At 47.1% G+C, this 22,719-nt stretch overlaps 1 protein-coding gene across 1 annotated transcript in view; it reads right to left on the reverse strand.

Annotated features, from left to right (window-relative positions):
- CEND1 (cell cycle exit and neuronal differentiation 1) overlaps nucleotides 1–5,991 on the reverse strand; it is a 36,492-nt gene extending 30,501 nt beyond the window's left edge. Inside the window, exon 1 of the mRNA XM_019552258.1 lies at nucleotides 5,653–5,991. The gene's annotated coding sequence lies outside the window, so the exon portion shown is untranslated. The remainder of the gene's footprint in view (nucleotides 1–5,652) is intronic.
- Nucleotides 5,992–22,719: the final 16,728 nt, after the last annotated feature.

Here is a 22,719-nt window from a genome sequence, read left to right on the forward strand (position 1 = left end):
CGTGGACCGCCAGCTTCCCGGCACGGGTGAACCCCATATTTCCATCAAGTCGTGGCAGGCGAGAGCGGCGAAGCGGGACGGTCCAACCCGTACCACCTCCTCTCCAGGGGACATCCGGGGATCGGGGTCTCACGGTAAGTGACGCCCCCCATCCCCTTACACTAGCTAATGCCGAGAGGTGTCTGTGTGTGCATGTCTTTAATTTCACTGGGACAGTGACCACTTAGCGCTTTTTGGAGCTAATCAACAGGTCAGCTGGTAAGCTGTTTGAGAAGAGTTTGAACTAATGGAGAGAAGCTATTGTTTTGCTGATGGGGTGATTAACACTTATCAGCTCTCTGCTGGCTTGCTTGCCTGTCAGTTTGCTGCAGACAGTATAAAGAAGCAGGGAGAGGGAGACTGAAAAGCTCTGTATCATCAACAGATGCATGCACTGTACACCCACCTTGCCTCAGAGTGCTAGCAGGGGTCTGGCAACACTCCTGCCCTGTGAGCACCCAGCAGGGAAAAGCCTGGGATGGTACAGGCAAACCTCCCTTATCAGAGTTTCTGCCATGGCCTGGCCATGCCCCACTCAGATCAGCACTGTAAGGGAAGGGAAGGCTGCTCTGGTGCCCCCTGGCTTCTAGCATGAGCCACTAAATGCATGTGCCTGAATTTCCTGAGTCCAGAGAGAATGTCTGTCCCGTTACAAACCAGTTCAGTCTAGATTGAATCAATTCAGGCTTTTTGAATGTCTATCCCTAGCCTAATTATATAACTGAGTACCAAAGTTAATACTAAATCAGCATGGCAGTGCTCATGAAGGTTTCATATTAGGGCCTCAGCTGGTATAAATTGGCAAAGCTTCCTTGACTTTGCTAGAGGTCTATCCCCGCTGATACCAGCTGAGGATCTGTCTTTTTTTTTAAATCATCCAGAGTCTGTGATGGCCCCCGCTGTCACACACTAGTAGGAAGCAGGAAAATCATTATCGACTTACACAGATCATACACCCTCATGTTAATGAACCATTAGGCAGCTCTGCACTTTCTGCAAGCCACATTTTACCAATAAAATATATTATAAAATTGGGGAGAGTGTTAAAATATTTCACAGGGGCTATTTTTATTGTTCTTCCAACTGCGAAACTCAACTCTTCTAGTACCACAAATCCAGTGATGCAGACCCCCAGCAAAAGGTAGACCCAATACCATTTAAAACCCCTAAAACTACCACCAAGTAGATTAGCTATGCATGAAAATATTGTGGCACTGAAATCAGATTTTACAAGTCTTCTCAGCAGTAGAAACAAGCTCTGTATTTCACATTCAAATGTTGGAAAACTCAGATTCCCCTTTCCAATGGGATAAAACTCTGGCTTCTCATCCTTCCCAGTCATGAGACATTAGACCTTAAACCTGTCCTTAGTTCAGGACTTGGGCCAGTGGACTACCTTGAAAAGGAGATCTAGAAAAAAGGAGACAATGTTGTGCCTGGTTGTTTTGAGGGTGGGGTTTAAGTGTCTGTTTGAGGCAGCTCAGGCATTTGCAATGCTGGAAGTGGCCCCAGCAGAGACCAGTTAGAAGGTAAAGATCAGATGAGGCATCCAAAAGGTGCCTGGTCTGCTCCACTTAACATGATGCTATCAGCCCCAGAAATGTGGTACAGTGCATCTACATAACCAGATCCTTAAAATGCAGCTAGTGCAGTGAAAAGCATCAGCATGTTGTACAGAAAAATGGTTTGGGGAAGGGGTGATTCTCGGGTTACATGCCTAGTGATAGGAAAACTGTCCCAGAGACCTTTATTGCCCACACAGGGACAAGATTGCTGCTTCTAGGCGAGACATCTTTGGAGCAAGACTATAAATAGAGCTCTACATCAGGAGGGACTCCATTGGGATTTGTACTTCTGGGTGCTGGGCATCTGGGGATTAGACGTCCCAGACATCCCCTCGTCCTGACAATACCCATTCTTCCAGGGCCAGATAAATCCTTTAGTGGGCCCTAGGCAAACAAGCTCATGGGCACCAGGTCAGTAGAGACGGCCCATGTGGAGCGGGGCTCAGAGCCACCACTAGGAAGCAGCCACTACCGCAGCACAGCTGGTGGAGGGAAGGGAAGGGAAGGGAGGCATACAGGGCCATTGGCATTGCCACTGGGGAGGGAAGGATGGCAGCCCCCCACAGCTCAGGGCCCTAAGCATGTGCTTAGTTTGCCTATGCAGTAATCTGGCCCTGCCTTGTTCTGCAGGCTAGTTTCTTTGGTATCTGCTACCTGCAAGGCTTTTGTTCCTGTGGACTTACAAACACAGCCACTCACTCTCTCCCTGTCACTTTTCCAATCCCCAAGCATCCCCTCACAGCCAGCAACCAGTAGTCTCCTTCTGATAAAGGACAATAGAGACTTGTGGCTTCTGAATTCAAATGGCATTCAATAGCTTGAATTCAAATGCCTATAGGTTTTGGCAAGATCTGCAGGCTAGTACAGCTCATGAAGGAGGGTGGTAAGGCCATTGGCCTCCAGAAAACTCACTTAGGTATCACTCCACCAGCTTTCCTTCACTACTGCCCAGCTCAAGCCAATCAAGTTCCTTCAGTCTCAGATAGGATCCGTTTCAATTACAAAACTTCCTCTTCTAGTTTGCAACTCCCCTTCCCTGGTTCTCACTGTTTGGCTCTGCTCAGTGCAACAGCTAAGAGCTACTTGTTCAGCATGGGAAGGTGGGTACTGCAACAGCCTTCCAAAAAGCTCTGCTCTGCTCAGCAGTGTATAGGTTGCCTGTTTTGCAGCTCTTTGGTCAGCTTCCTATGGAAATAGCTGCCCTCTCACACAGCACATAGAACTCTCTAGACAAATGCTGCTTGGCACTGAATTGTTAGGGTCAGCGTGCGTGACGCAGTCAATTTACACAAGCTAGGACTAGACTGCAACTCTTGACTCCAGAGGCTGCCTCTTTAGTGCAAAGCTGGGAAGCCTTAAGAGGTCTCTAGGTTGCCAGGAGTCAATAACAAAACTCAAAGAGTCAATAGCAAAACTCAGAGAGTTAAATGGTTTCCACTAAGACAAAGTACTGAGGGCATGAGACAGCACAGGCCAGCCTCACAGCTGTCTGCTTGCTGCTGGTTGCTGAATATTTCCTTCTCTGTGCTCACCCCCCTAAATGGGGGCACCATAGGATTGTCCCCACTTTATCCTTTGATGAAGCTTTTCCTAGCTTTCAAAGCCATTTCTTCACTGCAAGTGGGCAGTCCCTTCTGTCTCTCTCTCTCTCTCAAGTATGGGGAGTCACAACCACAAGAGAAAGAGGAAGGATAATCTTTGATAATGCAGAACAATGACATAAAATACGTCTGATTAGTTGGACAACTCTGCTTAGCTTATCGCCATGCCTAATAACTCGTCTCTTCTGTTCTTCCCTAATTGAATTCTGGACTATATAATGCCTTCTCTATGTCACCAGCAAATCCCTGGGTTGCTCTCTTGTAGTAGACAGAAAGATTGCAAGGGAGATTTTGAATACATGCAACAAGATCCCAACTCTTGCCCCTTGTAGATCACAGGTGCCATCCCTAGGCAGTTGCTTTGCCTAAGAATTCGCTACAGACAGAAAGATTAGTTCAGATGGAGGCAATGACCTTGCTTGGAGAATAGCATCTATTCCCTATGGGATGGCAGTAGATGAAACCCACCTGCAGTATACCTTGCTAGGCAACAATGGCTGTGCTATACCTCTGCATGTGGAGAAAGTCATTGGTAAAGATCATCTGAATGGCCTCATCACCTGGGTAGTCTATTAGTATAACAACCATTTGATGATAACATTTCCCTGCCTCCTGCTGCAACAATTTTCCCGACTCCCAGCCAAAGTCCTGACCAAACACAATAGCTTCCCTGATGCTTGCCAAACCTTGGTCCTGGCAGGCAGCCAGCAAAATGGTTGATAATAAAAGACCAAGACTCCTGAGGGTTATGTGCATCTAACAGAGCCTTGAATTTCCTTTGGCACATCTCTGCAGTACAGTGGAGGTTAAAAACAGCTGTCTTGGAACTGCTATCTAAGCCCCTCCATGAATGAAGGTCAAAACCGTGAAGGTCAAACTCAGAGACAGCTAATGATAAGTCACTGAACACTGCCATTCCTCCTGGTTTTTCTTATGGCCTCCCTTTCAGATGCAGGTGAATGATTTCCTCCCCCACCCCATCTCTTTGTGTCAAAGTTGGCACAAGAGGACTTTGATTTGCGTGTAATCAGCGTCCTTTCCCCCTCATTTCCCACTGCAGGAGAACCCAGGTACATCCAGGGATACATGCATGGTTAGCTCAGGAGCAGAGTCCACAACAACAGGTATTTTCAAACATACAAGATGTACATCCAAAAGAAGGAATGAAAAGCATCTGGTGCCCAGGCTGAATTCAGAGGAAAAAACCTTCTTATTACACTCTTGGAAGGAAGAATTGTGAAAGCTCAGACACCTTAAATGAACATATTATTTAAATAAATGGGCAATGGGTGGACATTACCTAACAATACTGGTATAGCCAGCAGGTGAGGTGACTCCAACTTTGTCTCTGTGTCCTTTTTACCTCCCACTCAATTGATATAACCAGCTGTGATAGCTTAGAGGAGCTTGTATTGTATTTAGCCCGTCTCCTTTTCTTCAGCAGAATTTTATATCCCCCACTATCTAGCACACAAAAAAACCCAAAGGATTTTTTTCCCTCCCCAGAGAAAAATCCTTTCAGCAGGAAAATGCTAAAAATCAGTGAATCAGGTTGCTGGTAATTTTAAATGGCATACATTTGTTTAGCGCCCTGCCTCCTGGGTTAGCAACTAATTAAATAGAGAAATAAAACCACCAAGGCAGAATATGAAAGAGACTGAACAAGATCGCCCATTCAGATGGAAAAAACCGACAGCAGGAATCCAAAACAAAAGCTGGCAGTGTGTGGGTGTGCATGCGTTTCATTAAAGGGCCCATTTCCCTCTTTCTGTGACGGAGAAAGAATTTTTAGCTGGATGCAGCTCCTAAAATAACTAATTTCTTAATCCAGTCATCTAGGATTTCATTTAGGAATAGCATAATTCTGAGGTCCAGGAGGCTGCTACTGCCATGCCCTCGCTTAGGACAAATGCTGAAGCATCCCACACAATAACAGTGGAAATGCTTCAGAGCAAACCCTTCCCCACCCCACAACTTCCAGCCAGTAATTTATGCAATAGCAGCAAATCATACAAAGCAAGTCTATCAGCCGTGAAGTCCGTCCGTCTGGATGCGAGACACATGTAGCATTCAAAGTGATGCGAATGCCTCCCCTTGCTGTCTGACCTTCACGGAGCAAGGCATGACATCGGAGATCCAGAACCCACAGCATGCAAAGCGAGCCCTGTTTTTCACACTCATCCTTTTGGAGCGATGGCACCGGTTATGTGAGAAGAGATGAACGCGCTGCTAGAGACAGATGCTGTTAGCCTGAATGCAGATGGCAGGGCAGCCCCATGACCTCTCTCCTCTAGACAGGTGCATGCATCTTTAACAGGCAGCTTCACATTTCCTGCTCTAGATCTATTCACTTGCATGCATGCATCACACCCCCCTCATCCACCCACACAGAAATGTCCCCCCCATTCTTCCCTTGCAGAGCAGTCAAGCAAAGGAGCAGCTCCTACCTTCTCTCCTCAGGCCCTTCGCACAAGTTGCACCTTGGAAGCTGGATGTTCCGCAGAGAGGAGGGAGGGAGGAAGGAAGAGGGGAAAAAAACTTGGGAGTTTCCCACAATGCATCACTGCAAACCGCATGAAGCTGAGGAGAGCAGGGGAGGGGAGAGGGGGGCAGCTGTCCTATCAGGAGAGAGGGGCTGGAGGATGAAAGGATGCTAAGGAGGGGCTAAGGGTGGGTGAATAGGGAGGTTAAGACAGGGACAGCTCAGCCTTCTAGGTCCCTATTACTCCCCAAGGATGCGGGGATCTGGGTCAATGCTCCAAGTATCTTTTTCTTTCCTAGGCTAGCTGATTGGTTGTTGCAAGGGGCAGGCTCTGTGACTGAGGACTCCCTCCACAGACCAGCACTGAGCTCCTGCCTGCCAGTCACAGCCCCAGCCCCCAGGAGCCAACAGTTGCTCCATTGTCTCTCTCAAGTCAGATTCCTCAATGTGTCCGGACAACACACTGGAGCCCTTATGGGGGGTGTGCGTGTGTAGAGGGTCATCTATTTTGGCAGAGGAGTGGAGGGAGGAAAAGGAGGCTCAAGACTGGATTCCCAAAATAAAACAGGCTCTCAAATGTTGCCATTGGCTCGCCACATAAAGATGTGTTGCTAAGGGGGAGAGCCTGTGTATGGCAGGGGAGGGGGCTGTAGATGGTTAGGGGAAGGTGGGGCAGGTGCTGGTGAGACAGTGAAAACTGTTAAGGAAAAAGAGAGCAAGAACACACGTGTGCGTATATGTATGCATACACATGCACGTAACCTACTGTGCACACATATGTCACACCACCAGGACTATGGGACTGGAAGGGACCTCCTGGGTCAGGCTCATGCTACACCACAGGCACCACATCAGAGAATCCCCCTTCACAACCAAACCAAGCTCCCCCTTGAAAACTGCCCAGTTTTTTGTCGTATCTCACTGGGAGGGTGCTCCAGAGCCTGATTGAACTCCTTGTAATGAACCTCCTTGTAATTCCCATTCATTCATTCACTGTGTATGCCCATTTGCTCTTGTGCCAGCACAAGCCTTTCACTTAAGTAGCTCTTTTCCTTCCACAAAAAGATAGAAGGAGGAAGACAAGGGCCTGTGGGGACTGCTGTGGACTGGAATGGAGTTACACCCTGTGCAGTTCCTTTACGCCACGCTCTTACACCAACATTGTGTCAGGGGGAAAGGATGAAACACTTCCCGCTGTCCGAGACAGCTAGATCATGGCCCGGTTCCAGCCCAGGCAGCCTCAACAGAAACAGCTCTGAACAAACCACTCAGGCCTTCCCAAAAGGCCCAAGGCAGGGAGCTGTGACAGCCCCTCCTTGACTCCCAGCAAAGCAGGATGGATTTAGTAAAGCTCCCACATCATTATCTTAATAACCAGCTCTCAGTGTGTTAATGAAAAAGGCCCTCAGCGCACAGCACTTTGCATGAAGAAAAGTTGAACAGTGTGCTTTAATAAATACAAAGCTGGGCGTGGAAGGCTCCCAGTACGATCTTATGCAGTGGCACAGTAGCATGGGAATTGCAAAGGATATGATCCAACATTTCAGTGGGAGTCACGGGTACTCACCAGCTCCAGATGCCACATCCCCTCCTTGCCAAGGTGCAGCAGTGCAGATCTAGGTGCATCACTACAAGCAGCTGTGTGCAAACATACTGGCTCTAGCAAGGCTTTTCAGCTGACTCATCCACAGTTTCTGTCACTCACAGAGGGTGCTGAATGGAAACTTTGCTGCTTCCAGTTGCATCTAGGTTCTTTGTCAGATAATATATGCCAACAGGCCAGCTCAAGAGACAACAGTACCCCCCTTGTCCTAGAGTAGCAGAAACAATTGTTTCCTTCAGCCCCCAAATTTCTTGCTCCTCCAGCAAAGCAAGATTTCTCCTAAGTGTAAATGCCACTGAGATCATATTTTTAAAGCCTCATCTTTACTCTGTTGCTGTCACATTCATGGTACTTTTTACTTTCCTCCCACTGTATAGAACAGCAGAACTGCAAGGAATGGTGCTTGACATGATCCGAGGACTGGACTACACCCGGAAGATGTGCTCCTCAGTAGTAAAAACTACAATTGCTCCACGAACTTCAGTAAAGGTACACTGAAGTTTACCAGCTGAGCTGAGGATCTAAACCAGGGGTGGGCAATTATTTTGGCTGGGGGGCTGCTTACTGAGTTTTGGCAAGTCACTGGGGGCCACATGACAGGCAGCAAGGGGCAGATGAATAGTAATTTTCTAAATTTTTTAGGGGCCCCGTGGGCCGGACAGAATGGCCTGGTGGGCCACATCCAGCCCACAGGCCGCATTTTGCCCACCCCTGATCTAAACCAACCTGTCTCAACACCTGCAGCCCATTTTAAAGGGCTCGCAAGCTCCACAGTAAATAAGATGTATTAGCAACACAAAGCACTGAAGCCTTGAGTTGAAAGCGAGGCCCTCAAAGAGAGGAATGCTTTCATTGAATCTGTAGGTTATCAGGCTTGAGTCCTGTACTCTGTAGCTGGCCTTGGAGTGGGAACAAGGTGCCTTTTAAGACTTCCTTGCACTGTCTGCACCCTGGGATCTGCTTGACTCCTAGCGTAAGCAAGCTTACTTGGCTAGACTATCCACAGTATTCAAACAACACCCCAGCACGGTGCTCTGCCCCCTTCTAGTGGTGGCTGGGTCACACACAATCAAGGGTGTAGCGGCTCCTCAGCCTCTAACAGAACCAAGTCTCTGAGCTCAAGCAGTGAGTCTCAATTTCAGAAGTCAGAGGATAAAATCTGCACAGGGAAGTGACCCAGCCATATCCCTGATTCTCCCCCTAAAGCTGGAGCTGAGATTAGAGTTAATATAAAGCCTCTTTATCTCCTCCATATCAGCTGGCAGTAGTAGCAACCCCCTCACACCACCAGAGCAGCACAAAGGGAGCCTAAGTGTATTGATTATCAGTGAAGTCAGTCACTTGCAGACCTGAGTATGTGGACCCTTACAGCAGTTAGCTCCCAACCATCATTTGCAGTAACTCTTTCATATGAAAAGCCCACTGACTAGCATGAGTGGATTCACTGGCTTTTCATTTGAGAGTTACAGATCCATACATTGTTTTGTAGTGATGAAAGAGAATCTCATGTGAAACAGGCATCCGGATGAGATTGGCCATGTGAACATTTAGAAAATCCCTGGTTATCGTGTGAGGTAGGGAAGAACTTCTGCAACATTGGCTCTGTTGCCTGCTGTTGTGAAAACCTTCGGAAATGGGTCACGTCATCTCTAATGCAGCACATGCAAAGGCTGAGTGCTAGCAGGGAGAGAGAGGGGGGTGGGAAAAGCAAAGCTTGCCAGAGCCAGGGAGTATTGATTCATTAGAGAAAGCTTCCTTCAAGGTCAGCCGTGAGGATGGTCCTATGTCTTTTAAACAGGCCTTCGTTATCTTCAGTAAAATTTAGGGTCAAGGCAGGATGTGAGGTAACAATGCCTATGAGAGGCAATTCATCAGTGGCAAAGGGGCTGGGGCAGAGACTTGGGCTCCTGTAGAAGTCACCCTTGGTACTGCGGAGCGCTAAAAACACTGTCATTGCAGGATGTACAGAGCCTCAGGCTGCTTCTGAGTGAGATGCTCAGCTCTAGCCTAGCCCAGCCCTTGGTGACAGGGGTGGTTGTTGGTTAAACCCCCTTTGCAGGGCTAAGGGTCGCTCAGAGGGTTTTCTCAGTGTCAGACAGCAAAGTGGTTCTAAATGGAAAGAAATGTTTTTGCTAGGGCTGACACACAGTTGATTTTCCACAGCAGATGCCAAGCAATGAAAGAGAATGGAAGGTTATTTTTAACCATCCTGCCACTTTGGGAAATTGTTAGGAGATGCATGTGGTTATGCAGCACTTAATTCTGCCTCATTAAAGGCAACAGCAATTTGACCTTTTGATCACTGCAGCTTTTTCTTTAAAAAAAGGGAGAGAGTGTCTTTTCCTAAAGCTAAGGGATTGGTTGAGGCTGGGGCAAATGCATCTCCCAGCAGCCAGGGACGAGGACTTCGTTCACCCCAGCTGTCATGAGGAAGGATTTAGCATTGGGTTTACTTCCATGTGGATACTGATTGACATTTTTATTCTGGGCTAATACTGTCATGACTCTCAGTCTACTCTCCAGCACCTTTCCTTATTTCACCAAATCTTCACATGTATCCACACTCACTTTTGCAATCTCTTATGTTTACCAGATTTACTCACATACCACATGCACCTTTTCCCCCAAGACTAGCTCCCTAAAATTAGGATCATGTCTTAAGGAGGGAAGCTGATTTTTCTGCTTCAGATAGAAGAATCCTGCTTTGCTTCCTGATCCGTAGTGCAGCAGCAGTGGCATTACTATTAAGGCAACTGAGGGAGTCAGTTGATATAAGGGCTCATTGTTCTTCACGCCACAGGTTCTAACAATCATCTTTCCTTTTGAATGGACTTGATGTTCTGCTAACAAAGATAGCAAAATTGCCCCAAGGAAAGTTATCTGTTAACTGTTCCTGGTCTCTCCTCCTTTTTCACATCCAGAAAGACTCTGTAGTTTTTTTCAAAATCATAGTGCCACCATGAAGTCTTTAGCAGCAGGTAGGGTTTCAGCATTTAGTCAAGCAGGAAAGGGAGGGTGAGTCAATTTAAGATTAGGCTCCATCCCTGCTCCATGCAGCCATAACTCTGGAAAATATATATTTTTTTGTCATTCTGCCACCCTGCCTCCCTTCCCACCCCACCCCAAAAAAAAATCAATGTGCATATCTTATTTGGGGTATGTTGCATGTGAGAAGCTACAGGTATACTAATTAACTTGTACCAATCAGATATGTCACTCCAGTCCACTCCCGGCACTGTTCCACTGGCACAATGACTGTGAATGCTTTATTACCTGTATTGGTACAAAGTCATCCACCAACAGTCCCATAATCATAATGCCCTTGCCCCTGCAACAATGACTGTTCTGGTCACAATTTTGACCTCTGCTGCCATGGGAGTTCCAGACTAGAAGCTTTCCTCCTGTGATCAATTAAAATTCCCAGCATGTTTTGGAAATATTTGCCTTCTTGCTGGCGTGAGTACACCCTTTCCTTGCCGCTGTCCAGCGACTCTGCTTACAGCTTTGTGAGCCAGGGAAACAGAGGTAGCCTGGATCCTTGGCCATCACAACTGACACTGCAACAGCTTTAAAGATGGGTGTGCTGCTCTGGGAAGAGTGTCCCCTTCCCAACAGGCCTGTATTTGTTTGTGGTATATAAAATCCTTTGCCTGGCCATCCAATGGAAACAGTAGTGAACTGTCCCTGGTGATCCACCAGTACTTGCATGGAAGAGCATCCAATCCCAGCAACATCCTTAGCAAGGGGAAGGGAGACAGGCCAGGTTTGGAGCATGGATCTTCTCTCTCTCATGTCTTTGTGAAGTCTATTATTTCCTTCCTGCCTATTGCCCAGTGTCACAATCTTGTGCAAGTTCTGACTGTCTTAGATTTATGTCACCACTCAAATCCCACTGCTCACCACTTGTTTCAGGGGAAATGCTACAAATGACCACTGTGATAGTTGGTGAAGTTCATTCCTCCAATACAGATGCAGCTGCCAAAGAAGGGTTTGAGAACTCTCCTCATCTGAGCAACAGGGTTTGCCTCAGGGGAGGGTCCTGTCCAGCTCAGGACTGTAAGGGCATGTCCACACATATATGCATGTGAATTTGCAGCAGCTCAAATAGGTGCAGCCCAAATTTGAGCCAGGGATTTTTGCCTCAGCGCATGTGCCCAGACATGCACTTTGGTGTGGGGCAAGTTGTGCCACTTGGGGCAAAATAACCCTGCCCAGTTCTTCCAAGATCTACAGCCAGTGGGAGCTAGAGTCTGGGGTCAGCACCTGTGCTGGCCCCAGCAGTGTAAAAACCTGCCCTGGCGAGGAGCTCAGGGCTACTTGCTCGCAAGAGCTTCTGAGGCCTGGCCATTTGGTATCTCATGACGCTACCCCTTGTATCAGCTGGACTGCTGAAGCAGCCCTAACCTGGAGTGACCCCTGCCCCCTCTACCCACTGCAGCAGTCTGGTAGTCGGGGCTGCTGAACAGGCTCTTCTGCCTGGGTCTTGACACTTATCTCACCAGCAGAGATCCTGGTGTTCCCCGTTTAAAAATTGCAGATTCTCTGATAAAAGCCCCAAATTGTCATTAAAATACCCAAAATAGTGTTCTTTCACTATTACAATGAAATGCCACTATATATAGAGAGATCAGTTGGACAATGTTTTATTGATATATTTACAAGTTTAAAGCAATTTGGAAGCCTACCACTGCCACCATCATCATAATAAAATAAATTCTAATATCTATACACTTTGGCATTTACTTTTAGCTTTTTTGTTATAGAAATATCAGAGCTGCTCCTACTCCCCTTGCTCACCAGTATGTGCAGTGCTGAGCAGCACTGATATGGCAGTGCCCTGCCCCTGCCCTTGCCCCTCACTCTCAACCCACAGCCTGCCCCCTACCCCAGTCCCCTCACTCCTGACCAGGTATGTGGGTGGAGGCCTGGGGGGTGGCTTGTAGGGGGACTGTGGGCAGGGGCCATGTGGGGGGGGCTGGGTCCCCTGCACCCTGCATGGCACAGCTCCCCCTGAGGGCCACAGCCCCCCAACAAGGGCCTGATATCCAGGTATCAAATTTTGAGCCTGTGCTGCAAATATGCAGCGTGGAGAACATCTATTTGTTCCTAGTGTGCCTTTTGCCACATCTCAAACAGCTTTGAGATGCAGCAAGAGGCATGCATGGGCTCATCTGGAACTGCCCTAAGAGGCTACACAGTTTGCATCTTGCCCTAATGCCAACCCAGGCCAGTCCATTGACCAACCACATTTTTGTCACTAAGATGGTGGATGAAAACCAATATGGGGAAGGGGCTATAATGGGATGCAATAGAGGAACTGCTTTTAAAAGAAATGAAACAAAAAGAGCAAGAAGGTGCCCCAAGCTCTGATTATTCCCTAACAGGGGTTCTAGTATCCCATAATGCACTGCAAAACTCAGAGCGACCAGGTAATAATGTGGGGGTGGGAAGGAGTGAAGAGCCAAGATGCCTGCAAGCATCTTTGATTGGGAGACTCTCACCATGAAGACAGATGGCACCAGCAAAAGCAACCACATGTGGGTGTATTGTAAGGAAGTGGCAGAGTTAGCTGCTGAATGCTAGCTGAAATGCTGCTGGTGATGCTTTCTTGTGGAGAGAGGGAGCAATGCTTGTTATAAGTTTAGCTTTTAACTCTGTATTGATAAAATGTCCTTGTGTAGACAAGCCCTAAAAGCCCATCAGCTCAGGTTGGTGGGAAACAGCACCCTTTCCAAAGGGTCTCTTCAGCCAGGGGATTTCAGGCCTGCCATTGTACAGAAGACCAGCAGGTGGCATTTATTCATTCAGCAAACACACCAGGGCACAAGCAGGGCACTTTTGCCAGCTGGAGTTCAGGGGGACCCTTAGCTCCCTCAGCTGTGAACCATAAAGGTCACTGCCAGGGAGAGAACAGGTACGGATATCACTCCATGCTGGCTCCCACACAGCAACTCCCGAGTCCCACCAGGGTAGTCAAAAAAGGGCCTAACGCTATAAAGCCGATTTACTTCTGATGGCACAGGCCCACTGAGGAGAAGAGTAGGGTGTTGAGTGTCTGGCTGGCTCACTCCTTTGTCTGATGTCATCCTGCCACCCACAGCATCTCAGAAGTGGCTCAGAAGGCAGGCAAGGAAGGGAATAGGCCAAGCTGCAGCAAGCAGCATCTACTGTTGCCATCTGGGATTCAGCCAGCTCTGGCTTACAGCTACATTTCCACAGGAGCAAATCATGTTCCCAGCAGTGAGTCCACTTGCATGCAGACTGCTTCACAGTGCTGCAGGCTGCCTACATTTCTGGTCAGCCCTGCAATCCATTAAGGAAGATGTGTGGCCATCCTGTGTTCTGCAGGTGAAAATGGGAACCTGCTTTCTTCTGCCAGAACTACAAACCCACTGGAAAGCAAGGGACCAGAGGCATCACCTGGAGGCTGGGTGTGTCAGAGTGAGTATGGGAAGGTGTGTGCCATTTCCACTGTCCAGCTTTGAAAATGTCCTAGTCACAAACTTCATTTCTGGATCCAGCCTTTCTGGATCCAGCCTCCAATCCCAGTTCTCCCAACCACACATTTTAATGATGTTATTCCAAGGTAACGGCGACCAGGAGCTGCCTCCTGTCTGCAACAGCCTTCTTTATTACTCACATATCAGTAGGACCTAGAGCCCCCACCCAGGATCAGAGCCACATTGTGCTAGACACTGTAGGTTCACCTAATAGTATAGCCCCTGCCTTGGAGGGCCTTCATTTCCCACCTTTGTCTGGTCTATGCAAGAGAAGCATAGGGAGGCAATGAGATAAGACTAGGGCCATGCAGTAGATCAGTGGCAGAGGCAGAGAAGACTTCAGATCTCCTGATTACCTATCTTGTTCTTTGGCCACTAAATCATCCTCTTCCCCCTCTAACAGCCCTCCTCAACCTCAGTTTGCTAGATCTGGCCTAGTTGTGCAGAGATTGTGACACAGATGGATGTCTGTTACAAGCTGGGCAGATACCACAGCACTAGCTCAGCAAGAATATCCCCTAGTAATCGTACCAGCTGCAGTTATTCTATTCCGTTGCCCCTCCATTTACCTTCCTGCAAACTCGGTCACACACAGTAACCTAAGGAAACAATATTGCACCCATGTCAGCAGTAGTAGGGAAGAGGATGGGTGGAGCACTGGACTGGAACTCAGGAGAACTGGAATCTAGTAGTTTCTGGCTATGTCAGATTGTGTGCAACTGGGCAAGTCACTTAGCATTTGCTCTGCCTCATTTCTGCAAGATGAGGACAACTCTTCTAGCTCACAAGGGGGACTATTCATGTTCCAAACGCTCAGACCCAATTTCAGAGAGGACTGAAACAGCAGTTCAGTCTTAGCACATCCTTCTCAAGTAACTGACAAAAACCAGTTATATTTAGAATATTTATTATTACGTGACAATACACAAAAAAAATACATTTTTTAAAACTTCAAAAAGGAAAAAGGTTTTGTTTTGTTTTAATTCTTAGAGCAGCAGTTTCAAAAAAAGTACAGGTATTGTCCAGGATCCTACAGCAACAGGACATATAATGTTCTAGTGTGTTACTGAAACACCACCACAGTCAGGGGTTGTACACTTGGAGGGAACATTAAGAATTCAAACACATGTGTTATGTTGCAAATTTAAAATGTTACCACAAGGAACATGGAACAGAACAAGTTTTTTTAATCCAAAAAAAAGAAAAAAGAAAGAAAATTCCCTTAGTACCAGGAAATAAATAAGTAGAAAAGAATCCAGTCAGTCAGAAACATCACCATTAACTAGAGATTAGTGTGGATGAACAGAATAGTTGAGGGAAAAATCTGTTGGTCTTTTCTGTGGTCCTGATTAGCTACTGCTCAAGAAGTTACACCAAGAAAATATGAGAGAGAGCTGGAAATGAGGAATGGAGCTCTTCATTAATAGAAGGTCCAAGAGCACTCTCAGAACCGCACATAACCACGCCAGCATTGTGAATGACAAAAACAAGACAAGCGCCAAACACAGAACAGCAAAGAATACCTTGGGTTACAATAGAGAAGCCAGTTATGGTACCTCTGCTACCTTCATAACTCTGGAGCAGCAGACAGAGCATTGCACAACAAGCCAGAGACCAACGCCATACTCGGTTGACTGGACTGTTCTACCTCACCCTTGCAAGAATTGGGCTGCTGTATATAGGAACTTGTTATGGGAAGAGGGCAATGGCAACAGAAGCGATTTTGTGCTACTGTAGCTCTCCTTGGTGCTATGGGGCCTAACCAGTTGACCCATGGAAAGACTCCCATTGGCTTCAATGGGATTTGGATCATGTGTTCATCCTTTCTTTCCAAAGAACAAGGTGCACCTTAGAATAAAGGAGGATAACTTGCACCCCTTCCTCCCCTCCATTTGCTGGGGCCAGCTACTGTGCATGCAGCCAAGTGCTTGGAACCGTGCAAGGGAATCACCTGGGTTGGAAAGCAATCTCTCAGGCACATGTAGGGCTAAATGCATCCCCAAGGGAATGACCCATTCCCCTCACCCTTCCTCCTACCTCACTGCCCCAGCACCTAATCCAAAGCTCACTGAAGTCTGGGGAAGTCTGCCTATTGCCTTCAAAGGGCTTTGGGGCAGTGAAAGACTTCTCTAGACTTCAGTGGGCTTCTGGGGCCTGCCCCCAAGTTACTGCCTGGCCTTTTTACAATGTGCCAAGGTTTTAGTATGAGTGGCAGGTTGACTTGTTCTCCCAACTCCTCTTTACTCTCCTACCATGAACTCCAGTTTACTCTAGAAACAGCAACACTTAGTACTTGCCAAATGGAAGTTACCATTATTTTTCAACACTCCTGTGGCCAATTCTCTATTTTCCAAACAAAGCGTTGGCAACAAAGTTAGGTAATTTCACCATAGCCACAAAAGGGAAGAGGGTATCAGAGCAGGGATAACACCTCAACATCTGGGTCCTAGGCCTGTGCTTAGTGCCCCACACCCCCAGGCCTTTCCACTAGAAGCAATGGTAGGATCCCAAGCCCTTCCAAGGAAAGAGAAGTTAAAGATGCACAAATGGGTGCATATCATACCAGCATTGCGTGGCAGGTGCTTTCTATAAATTACAGCTTCCTCACTGGCTACTTTCATTTTTTTTTTTAAGAGGGTCCAGAGTCCAACAGGGCCAGAATTACATAGGCATAGGCAAGGGCTCTGAAAATATTAGGATCCAGGCTGTTTACTTACTTTACTCTTCAAGAGGCTGCTTTGCCCAGGGTTTCAGCATACTCCAAGATCAATCCCTGGCTGACTCTACGCAAAGGGAGAAAGGACTCTCTCCAGAGGGGCAATGCTACACAGAGAAGCAGACTCCTGGAAGTCCAGTAGAAGGATGTTGGCTTGAATAGCTTGGCGAAAGAGGACTTCAGTTAAATTATACACCTCCCACTCAAGGATTTGCTGCAGATCCCCAGGGCAGCAGCACTTCTGTAGTACCTGGGGACACACAGCATAATGCTGTTTGGGATATTTAGTTGCTTCCTGGAAAATAAATGGGCCTGCTTCAAAAAGCCTGGTGCCTGGCACATCCAGCAGGGGAGGAAGGAGTGAGGTCACCGTTCCTATGGAAACGGAAGCTGGTTGCAATTCCCGACTGAGACTGCTTCTATTCTGAACCTGGGGGCGTTTGTTTGGTTCATTTTTCTGGTGCCAGGTTGACAGCTCTGGAGAGCAGAGGAACAGAGCTCCCGGCGTCTTTGCAGAGCTCTTCAAAGCACGTCAAAATGTTGGTGCAAAGGGAGATTGCTGCCTTAGGGAGAAGAGCTGGACCTTGTGGGCTGGAAGGCCTGACGGACCAAGACAAAATGTCCCAAGCGTCACATTAGCCATTTTTTGTGGGGAGGAACTCATTGCTACCAGCCTACAAACTGCAGGTTAAGAAAACCAGACCAGTGCAAGGCCCCTGAACAGTCAGAAATCCAGCTGCTCGCTCACCACATCTCCTCCTCTTAGAGTACTAGCTCCCCCAGCCAGGCTGGCACTAGGTGCCAGTTAACTGTAGCCCAGAACATACCCATCTCCGTCTAAGCTATCACAGCTGACATTACACCATCTGATTACTTTGCTCTGGGGAAGACCGACCACTGACCAGCGACCTCCCTACATATATTCACAATGGATTTAAGATATAGGAGCAACTCACAACCTACCAGCCTGCTGCACCATGTGCCATTTCACTCTTTACTGGAAAGGTATGGCAAGGATTCCCTTGTCCGGTCATTGTATTGGGAGCAGGCATCTTTGGCATACCTGTTCCTCCTCTTAAACCTGGAGACACCTGCAAGGGAAAAAAATCGCTTGTCCTGGAGGGATTCATTTGGTGGAAGCCCTTGTATCTGCTCTTCCTGGCTCATTTCCTGTGGTGTTCCCAAGGCTCTCAGTGCCACATATCAGCACACAGGTTAAATTACACAGACACCCCCAGTTGCTTCTCAAAGTCATGCTAGTTCAAGTAGCACAACATCTTTCATTTCTGTTTGCTCCTCAGCCTGAATATGGTACTATCAGAAGAAATAGGCCTTACTCCTGCTCTCGATAAAGTCAATGACAGAACTGCCAGGCATGGATATAGCATTTGGCTGTGACTGGCTTGGGAGCCAACATGAGCTTTGCCAGCCATTCAAGGGGAGCAGGATCTAGGCCTCAGGCATGAGAGCAAAGTCAGTTTCCTTGACACCATACTTTCTGTCTTTCTCTCCTGCTCTCCACCAGCCGGGTATAGTTTATACATCCCATACTCTTCCTGCCTGGTTTCCTTTTATAGCACCTACCTCTCAGTTTCGTTCTCCCACGAGAGGTCACTTCCTAACACTACCTCCGCCAGCCCTCTATTGGGTCCTGTCCATAGTCATCTCTCCACATCCTTTCTACTGGCCACTCCTGTCTTCTACTCAAAACATTTCACATCCTCCTTCAAATTCTATGAACCTAATTTTCAGATTTGTTGAACAGAGCTGGTCAAAAGTGTTTCATGAAAAACTTTAACAAAATATTGGCTTCATATGCATTTTCTCCCTCTCCCCCGCCCAGATGTCAGTTATCAAGGAAAATTTCAATTACTTTTACTGAAAAACTAAAGTGCCCTGAATTATTTCATGGAAAAAAAGGAAAGAAAAAGAAGTAGTATATCCATTCAGGTAAGACTGCTACTTCACAGGAATTATACTACAGTATCTTCATGTCTCTGTTCCCTAATGACACGAATCCCCAGTTGGACTATGTTTCCCATGATGCAACTGCCTCTCCACAAGAGGAAGGAAGATGGATGGGCATGATGGGAGATGTAGGAGCTAAATTTCTGACCAGCTGTAGAACTAAGCATTCAAACTTGGATGGCATCCCTGCAGGTACTAAGTGCCCCTGAAGATCAGACCCTGTGTTTCTATCAGGAGCCTCTTGTGCCTCCTCATCACTAGTCCCATAAACTTTCTTCTACCATCTTAAGTCTCAAGCCTATCTCCCCATTTCCATTTTCCTCTGTCTTCTTACATTTCATGGCCATGCATCATGTACAATGGGCTGGGGTTTTTTTGTTTGTTTGAGGTTTTTTTTGGGGGGGGGGGGTTGTTCTTGTTTTGTTTTTACTTGCACTTAGGGCTGTTTGAAAAAGATACATCAAGCTCATGGCTTGATTTTTTGTGACTGCACAACAACAAAAAACACGAGCCGCACGATGCTTCACAAAGTCCATTTGTTTTCTTTGTTGAACACCAGAGGTTCCCAAACACGTCAGCACTATTTGCAGATCCGCCCATTCTTTGATCTGCTTGTGACCATGCAAAAATCAGGGCAAGAGAAACTTCACTTTGATTAGGAATGGAAAACAAAGCATAAAGGACAAGTGAATGTCAGATTGGAATCTAAGGGCATTTATACATGTGCTCTCGGAGTGTGTGTGGGGTGGGGGGCATGGGGGGGGAAGAAGGTGCTTTAATTAGAGTGGCTTCGAAAGCTGGTCTAATTAAAAGCACCCAGAGCGTCTCATGTATAAGCATCCCCATCCTGACAAATGGCAATGGGGATGCTTTAACTAAAGCCTGTCAGATGAGCTTTAGTTAAAATGCCCCTGCCAACATTTTGCAGCGCAAAGATGCTAATATATGAGATGCTGGAGTCTGCTGGAGCATGGCAGTTACTATGCTCCAGCAGACTCAATTCCAGCAGACTCAATTAATCAAGTCTGCTCCAATGTGCTGTATGCACAGCGTGTTGGAGCAGCCTTGCTGCATGTGTGTAGGTGCCCTAACAGTCCAGTTATTATAGTGGCTTTGGGAAGCTCTGGGGGAGTCACTAGATCCAGGAGAAGCCATGGCTACATACCATTCTTGACAGACTATTTATATTCCTGTCTTTTGATTTACAAGAGCTGAAGATCTAATCCAAAGACTAAAACTTTTCTGGCTACCACATCCTCCCTTAACCAGGTCTACAAAAACCCAGCAAACCACTTCACTTAGTTCAGCTTGAATGTGGAGTCCAGTTCATACTTTAAAGGACAGGCAACCATGATTATTAAAAAAAACCACAGACTGCATTGCCACAGCATCTCAAAGTGTGACCGCAAATAGATTAAGCCTCCACACCTCCGTGAGGTAGGCAGGTAACAGTTTTCCCTCGGTCTTACAGGGACAGAGCCAGGAGCAGAACCAGGGATCGCTCCTAGAATTCATGCCTCCGTGCCTATAACAAACTACTACACAACATTCCTTCTCTTCCAGATACTAACCGTATCCAGCAGATGCAGATGTGGGGTAAGAGCCACCTGTTGAAGGCTTAGATGACACTGTCGCAGCAGCCATATTTGCTGGCAACTGAAGCATTCAGCCAATGCCATATTGTGCTATCCGCTTAGTTCTCATTAGGGCTACCTTGCATGTGGGCTACCTTGCACTTCACTGCACCAACAGGATGCGACACAGCCTTGGCCGTAAAAGTTGGTTAAGACAGACACATCACAACTAGGTCAACTAAACTTGGGTTTGAAAACCTAACCAAGAACTCCCAGTCCCAGAAGAGATTCAGCTACAAAATATGCCAGGCTGGCTTAAATCACTTCAATCTAGGGCCAAGATACAGTTCTGGGCTGGTTTTAAGAATGGTTTAGCTGAATGGCATTTAAACCACTTTTAGACAACTTCTCCAGTGCAGACAGCCTTTGGGGACTACAAGCAGAGCTGGAGGGCAAAGGCAGCATGGCGTTACAGAAGATGAAATGAAGCAGCTAGCTAGGACCACAGATCTCAGCTCCTAGAGACTGAATAAGGCAGTTTCTTCACTTTTGCCCTTGCCTTGCTTTTTCTTAGAAAAAGCTCCTAATTGACCAAACCAGTTGGGCTCCATAGTGATGTTTTAAGTGGACATGGGATGACCAGGGATCCCTGCAGTGCACAGAAATGCAGTCTCCATTAACTGACCAATGACTAGTGCATCCAAGAGCTGCTGTTCAGAGAAATCATGAATATCCTAGATTGTGGACTCTGATGTCACAGGTTGCCAAAAAGCAGTTGAAATGGAGGAGAAAGCCATGTCAAAACACTATTACCACCAAGAAAGAAATTCCAGAGGCAATTTAATAGGATTGCTAGCACCCTACAGGAATAGCACAGATACTACAAATTTTTATCTTCCTCTATCCTACAGACTATTTCCTTGGTGACTACAACAGCAAGTAGGAAGAATAATATGACCTACCATAAGCTTCACCTGCAACTTCACCTGCAAAATACTCGTTTCAGCTCACTCTGGGAGAGAGGATACATACATCCGTGCACGTGTGCATGTGGGGGCGGGGCAGTGGGGGGTGGAAAGGGGTCTGCGTTTAGGCAGTCCCAATTTTTTTTTAGTTTGCTTTCTTCCCACCCAACCCTTAACTACTTGGAGGCCTCTTCAAGAGATGTGCTCAAGATTTCTAGCTCTAAAAACATTTTGGACACCCATTTCAAGAAGTCTAGAGCCAGATTTTTCAGAAGCACCGAGTACCACCAACTCCTATCAAGGTCAGTTAGAAGGGTGGGGGCTCAGCTCTTCTGAAAAACCCTGACCCAAGACAACATCAGGTTGTGAGCCCATAGACAGAGCAGCCAAAACTGGAAACCAATTAAAAAAAAAAAAAAAAGATTTTCATAATATTCTTTGCATTAAAGTAGGGGGAAACCCCCCCAAACTCATAAGCCACAAGTGATTCCCCATGCCACCCAAACCAACTTGCAAGAGCCTTGTACCAAAGATATGTCCTACAAAAGGAAACACACATGCAAGGGGGAAGGAAGAGTACCCTACACAAACAGTAGAAAAAAGGTTTCACACATTTGGAATCTTTGAGGTGTTGGGCCAGAGAAAACATTTTGAGGTCACAGACACCAATTTCTCTTGCTACAGGGAACAGTCTCAGGAGCACCCAGCTTCATTAGATCAATGTGCTTCCATATGAGCTCCTGAAGCAGCTTGTGTGGCAAACCCCAATACCAATTCCAAAACAGAAAAGCAAAAGCAATTGGGATCTTCAGGAAACACAGCAGAGGAGAACTCCTACCCATCATGCAGAAGAACAGCATGTGCTGCATTCCAGAACACTGCCTGCTGGAGGGGCAGGGGGACTAGTTCCCAGATAACAGGAAAGTGGACAGATTCTTCCAAACTAAGTGTTAAAATCCTTGTTCAAGAAGCCTCTTCTCCCTTATAACAGTCTCAGGCACTGTTCTCCCCATGCATTTTTATCACCAAGGGACCCATCACCAAAAAAGGATTACACACATGCCACTGATTTCAAAGCCAGTGAGAAAAGCATATGTGCATAAACCCAAGGTCTTTGGATTCTGGCCAGGACTGAAAACCCTGCCTATGAGGCGGGGGTTGCAAGCTCCTTGCCCCAGTCTTAGGCTAGAAGAGGGTGGCACGGTATCTTCTACTGCAGTGATGATGCAGGGCTTGCCTTGCCTTAGGATCTGATCCTGCTCAGGCAGAGCTTCTTACTGGACTGAGCAAAACTTCTGCCCGAGCAATAACATGGGCGTGGGTCTCCAGTGGGGTAGAATTTGGGGTCTGGACTCAGCAAGGTGATTGTATGACCTGAGCCAGTTGTTGAGCACTGCAGCACCTACCCTAGTACTTACAGCAGTCACTGAAGGCAAGCAATGGCCCTTGTGGAGCTGTGCCACCTGGTGGGAAGGGGTGTGCAGAATTAGGCACTTCCATTTGGTCTCTAGTGCCACACTCAGGGCTTTGCCCACATGGGGACATGAGCCACTGGCTCAAACAGAAGTGAAGATATAGTTTACACTAGTGAAGTTTATCCCAGTTTAGTTGCCAGGCCACAGCTGCCAACCCAGACCTCTACAGCTGGTCAAGACAGCACAGACACCTGCAGCATCCATGGAGGGGCACCAGGCACCCCTGCCTGG

This window comes from Crocodylus porosus, unplaced genomic scaffold (assembly GCF_001723895.1).
Source record: "Crocodylus porosus isolate Cpor-Errol unplaced genomic scaffold, CroPor_comp1, whole genome shotgun sequence".
NCBI lineage: Eukaryota > Metazoa > Chordata > Crocodylia > Crocodylidae > Crocodylus > Crocodylus porosus.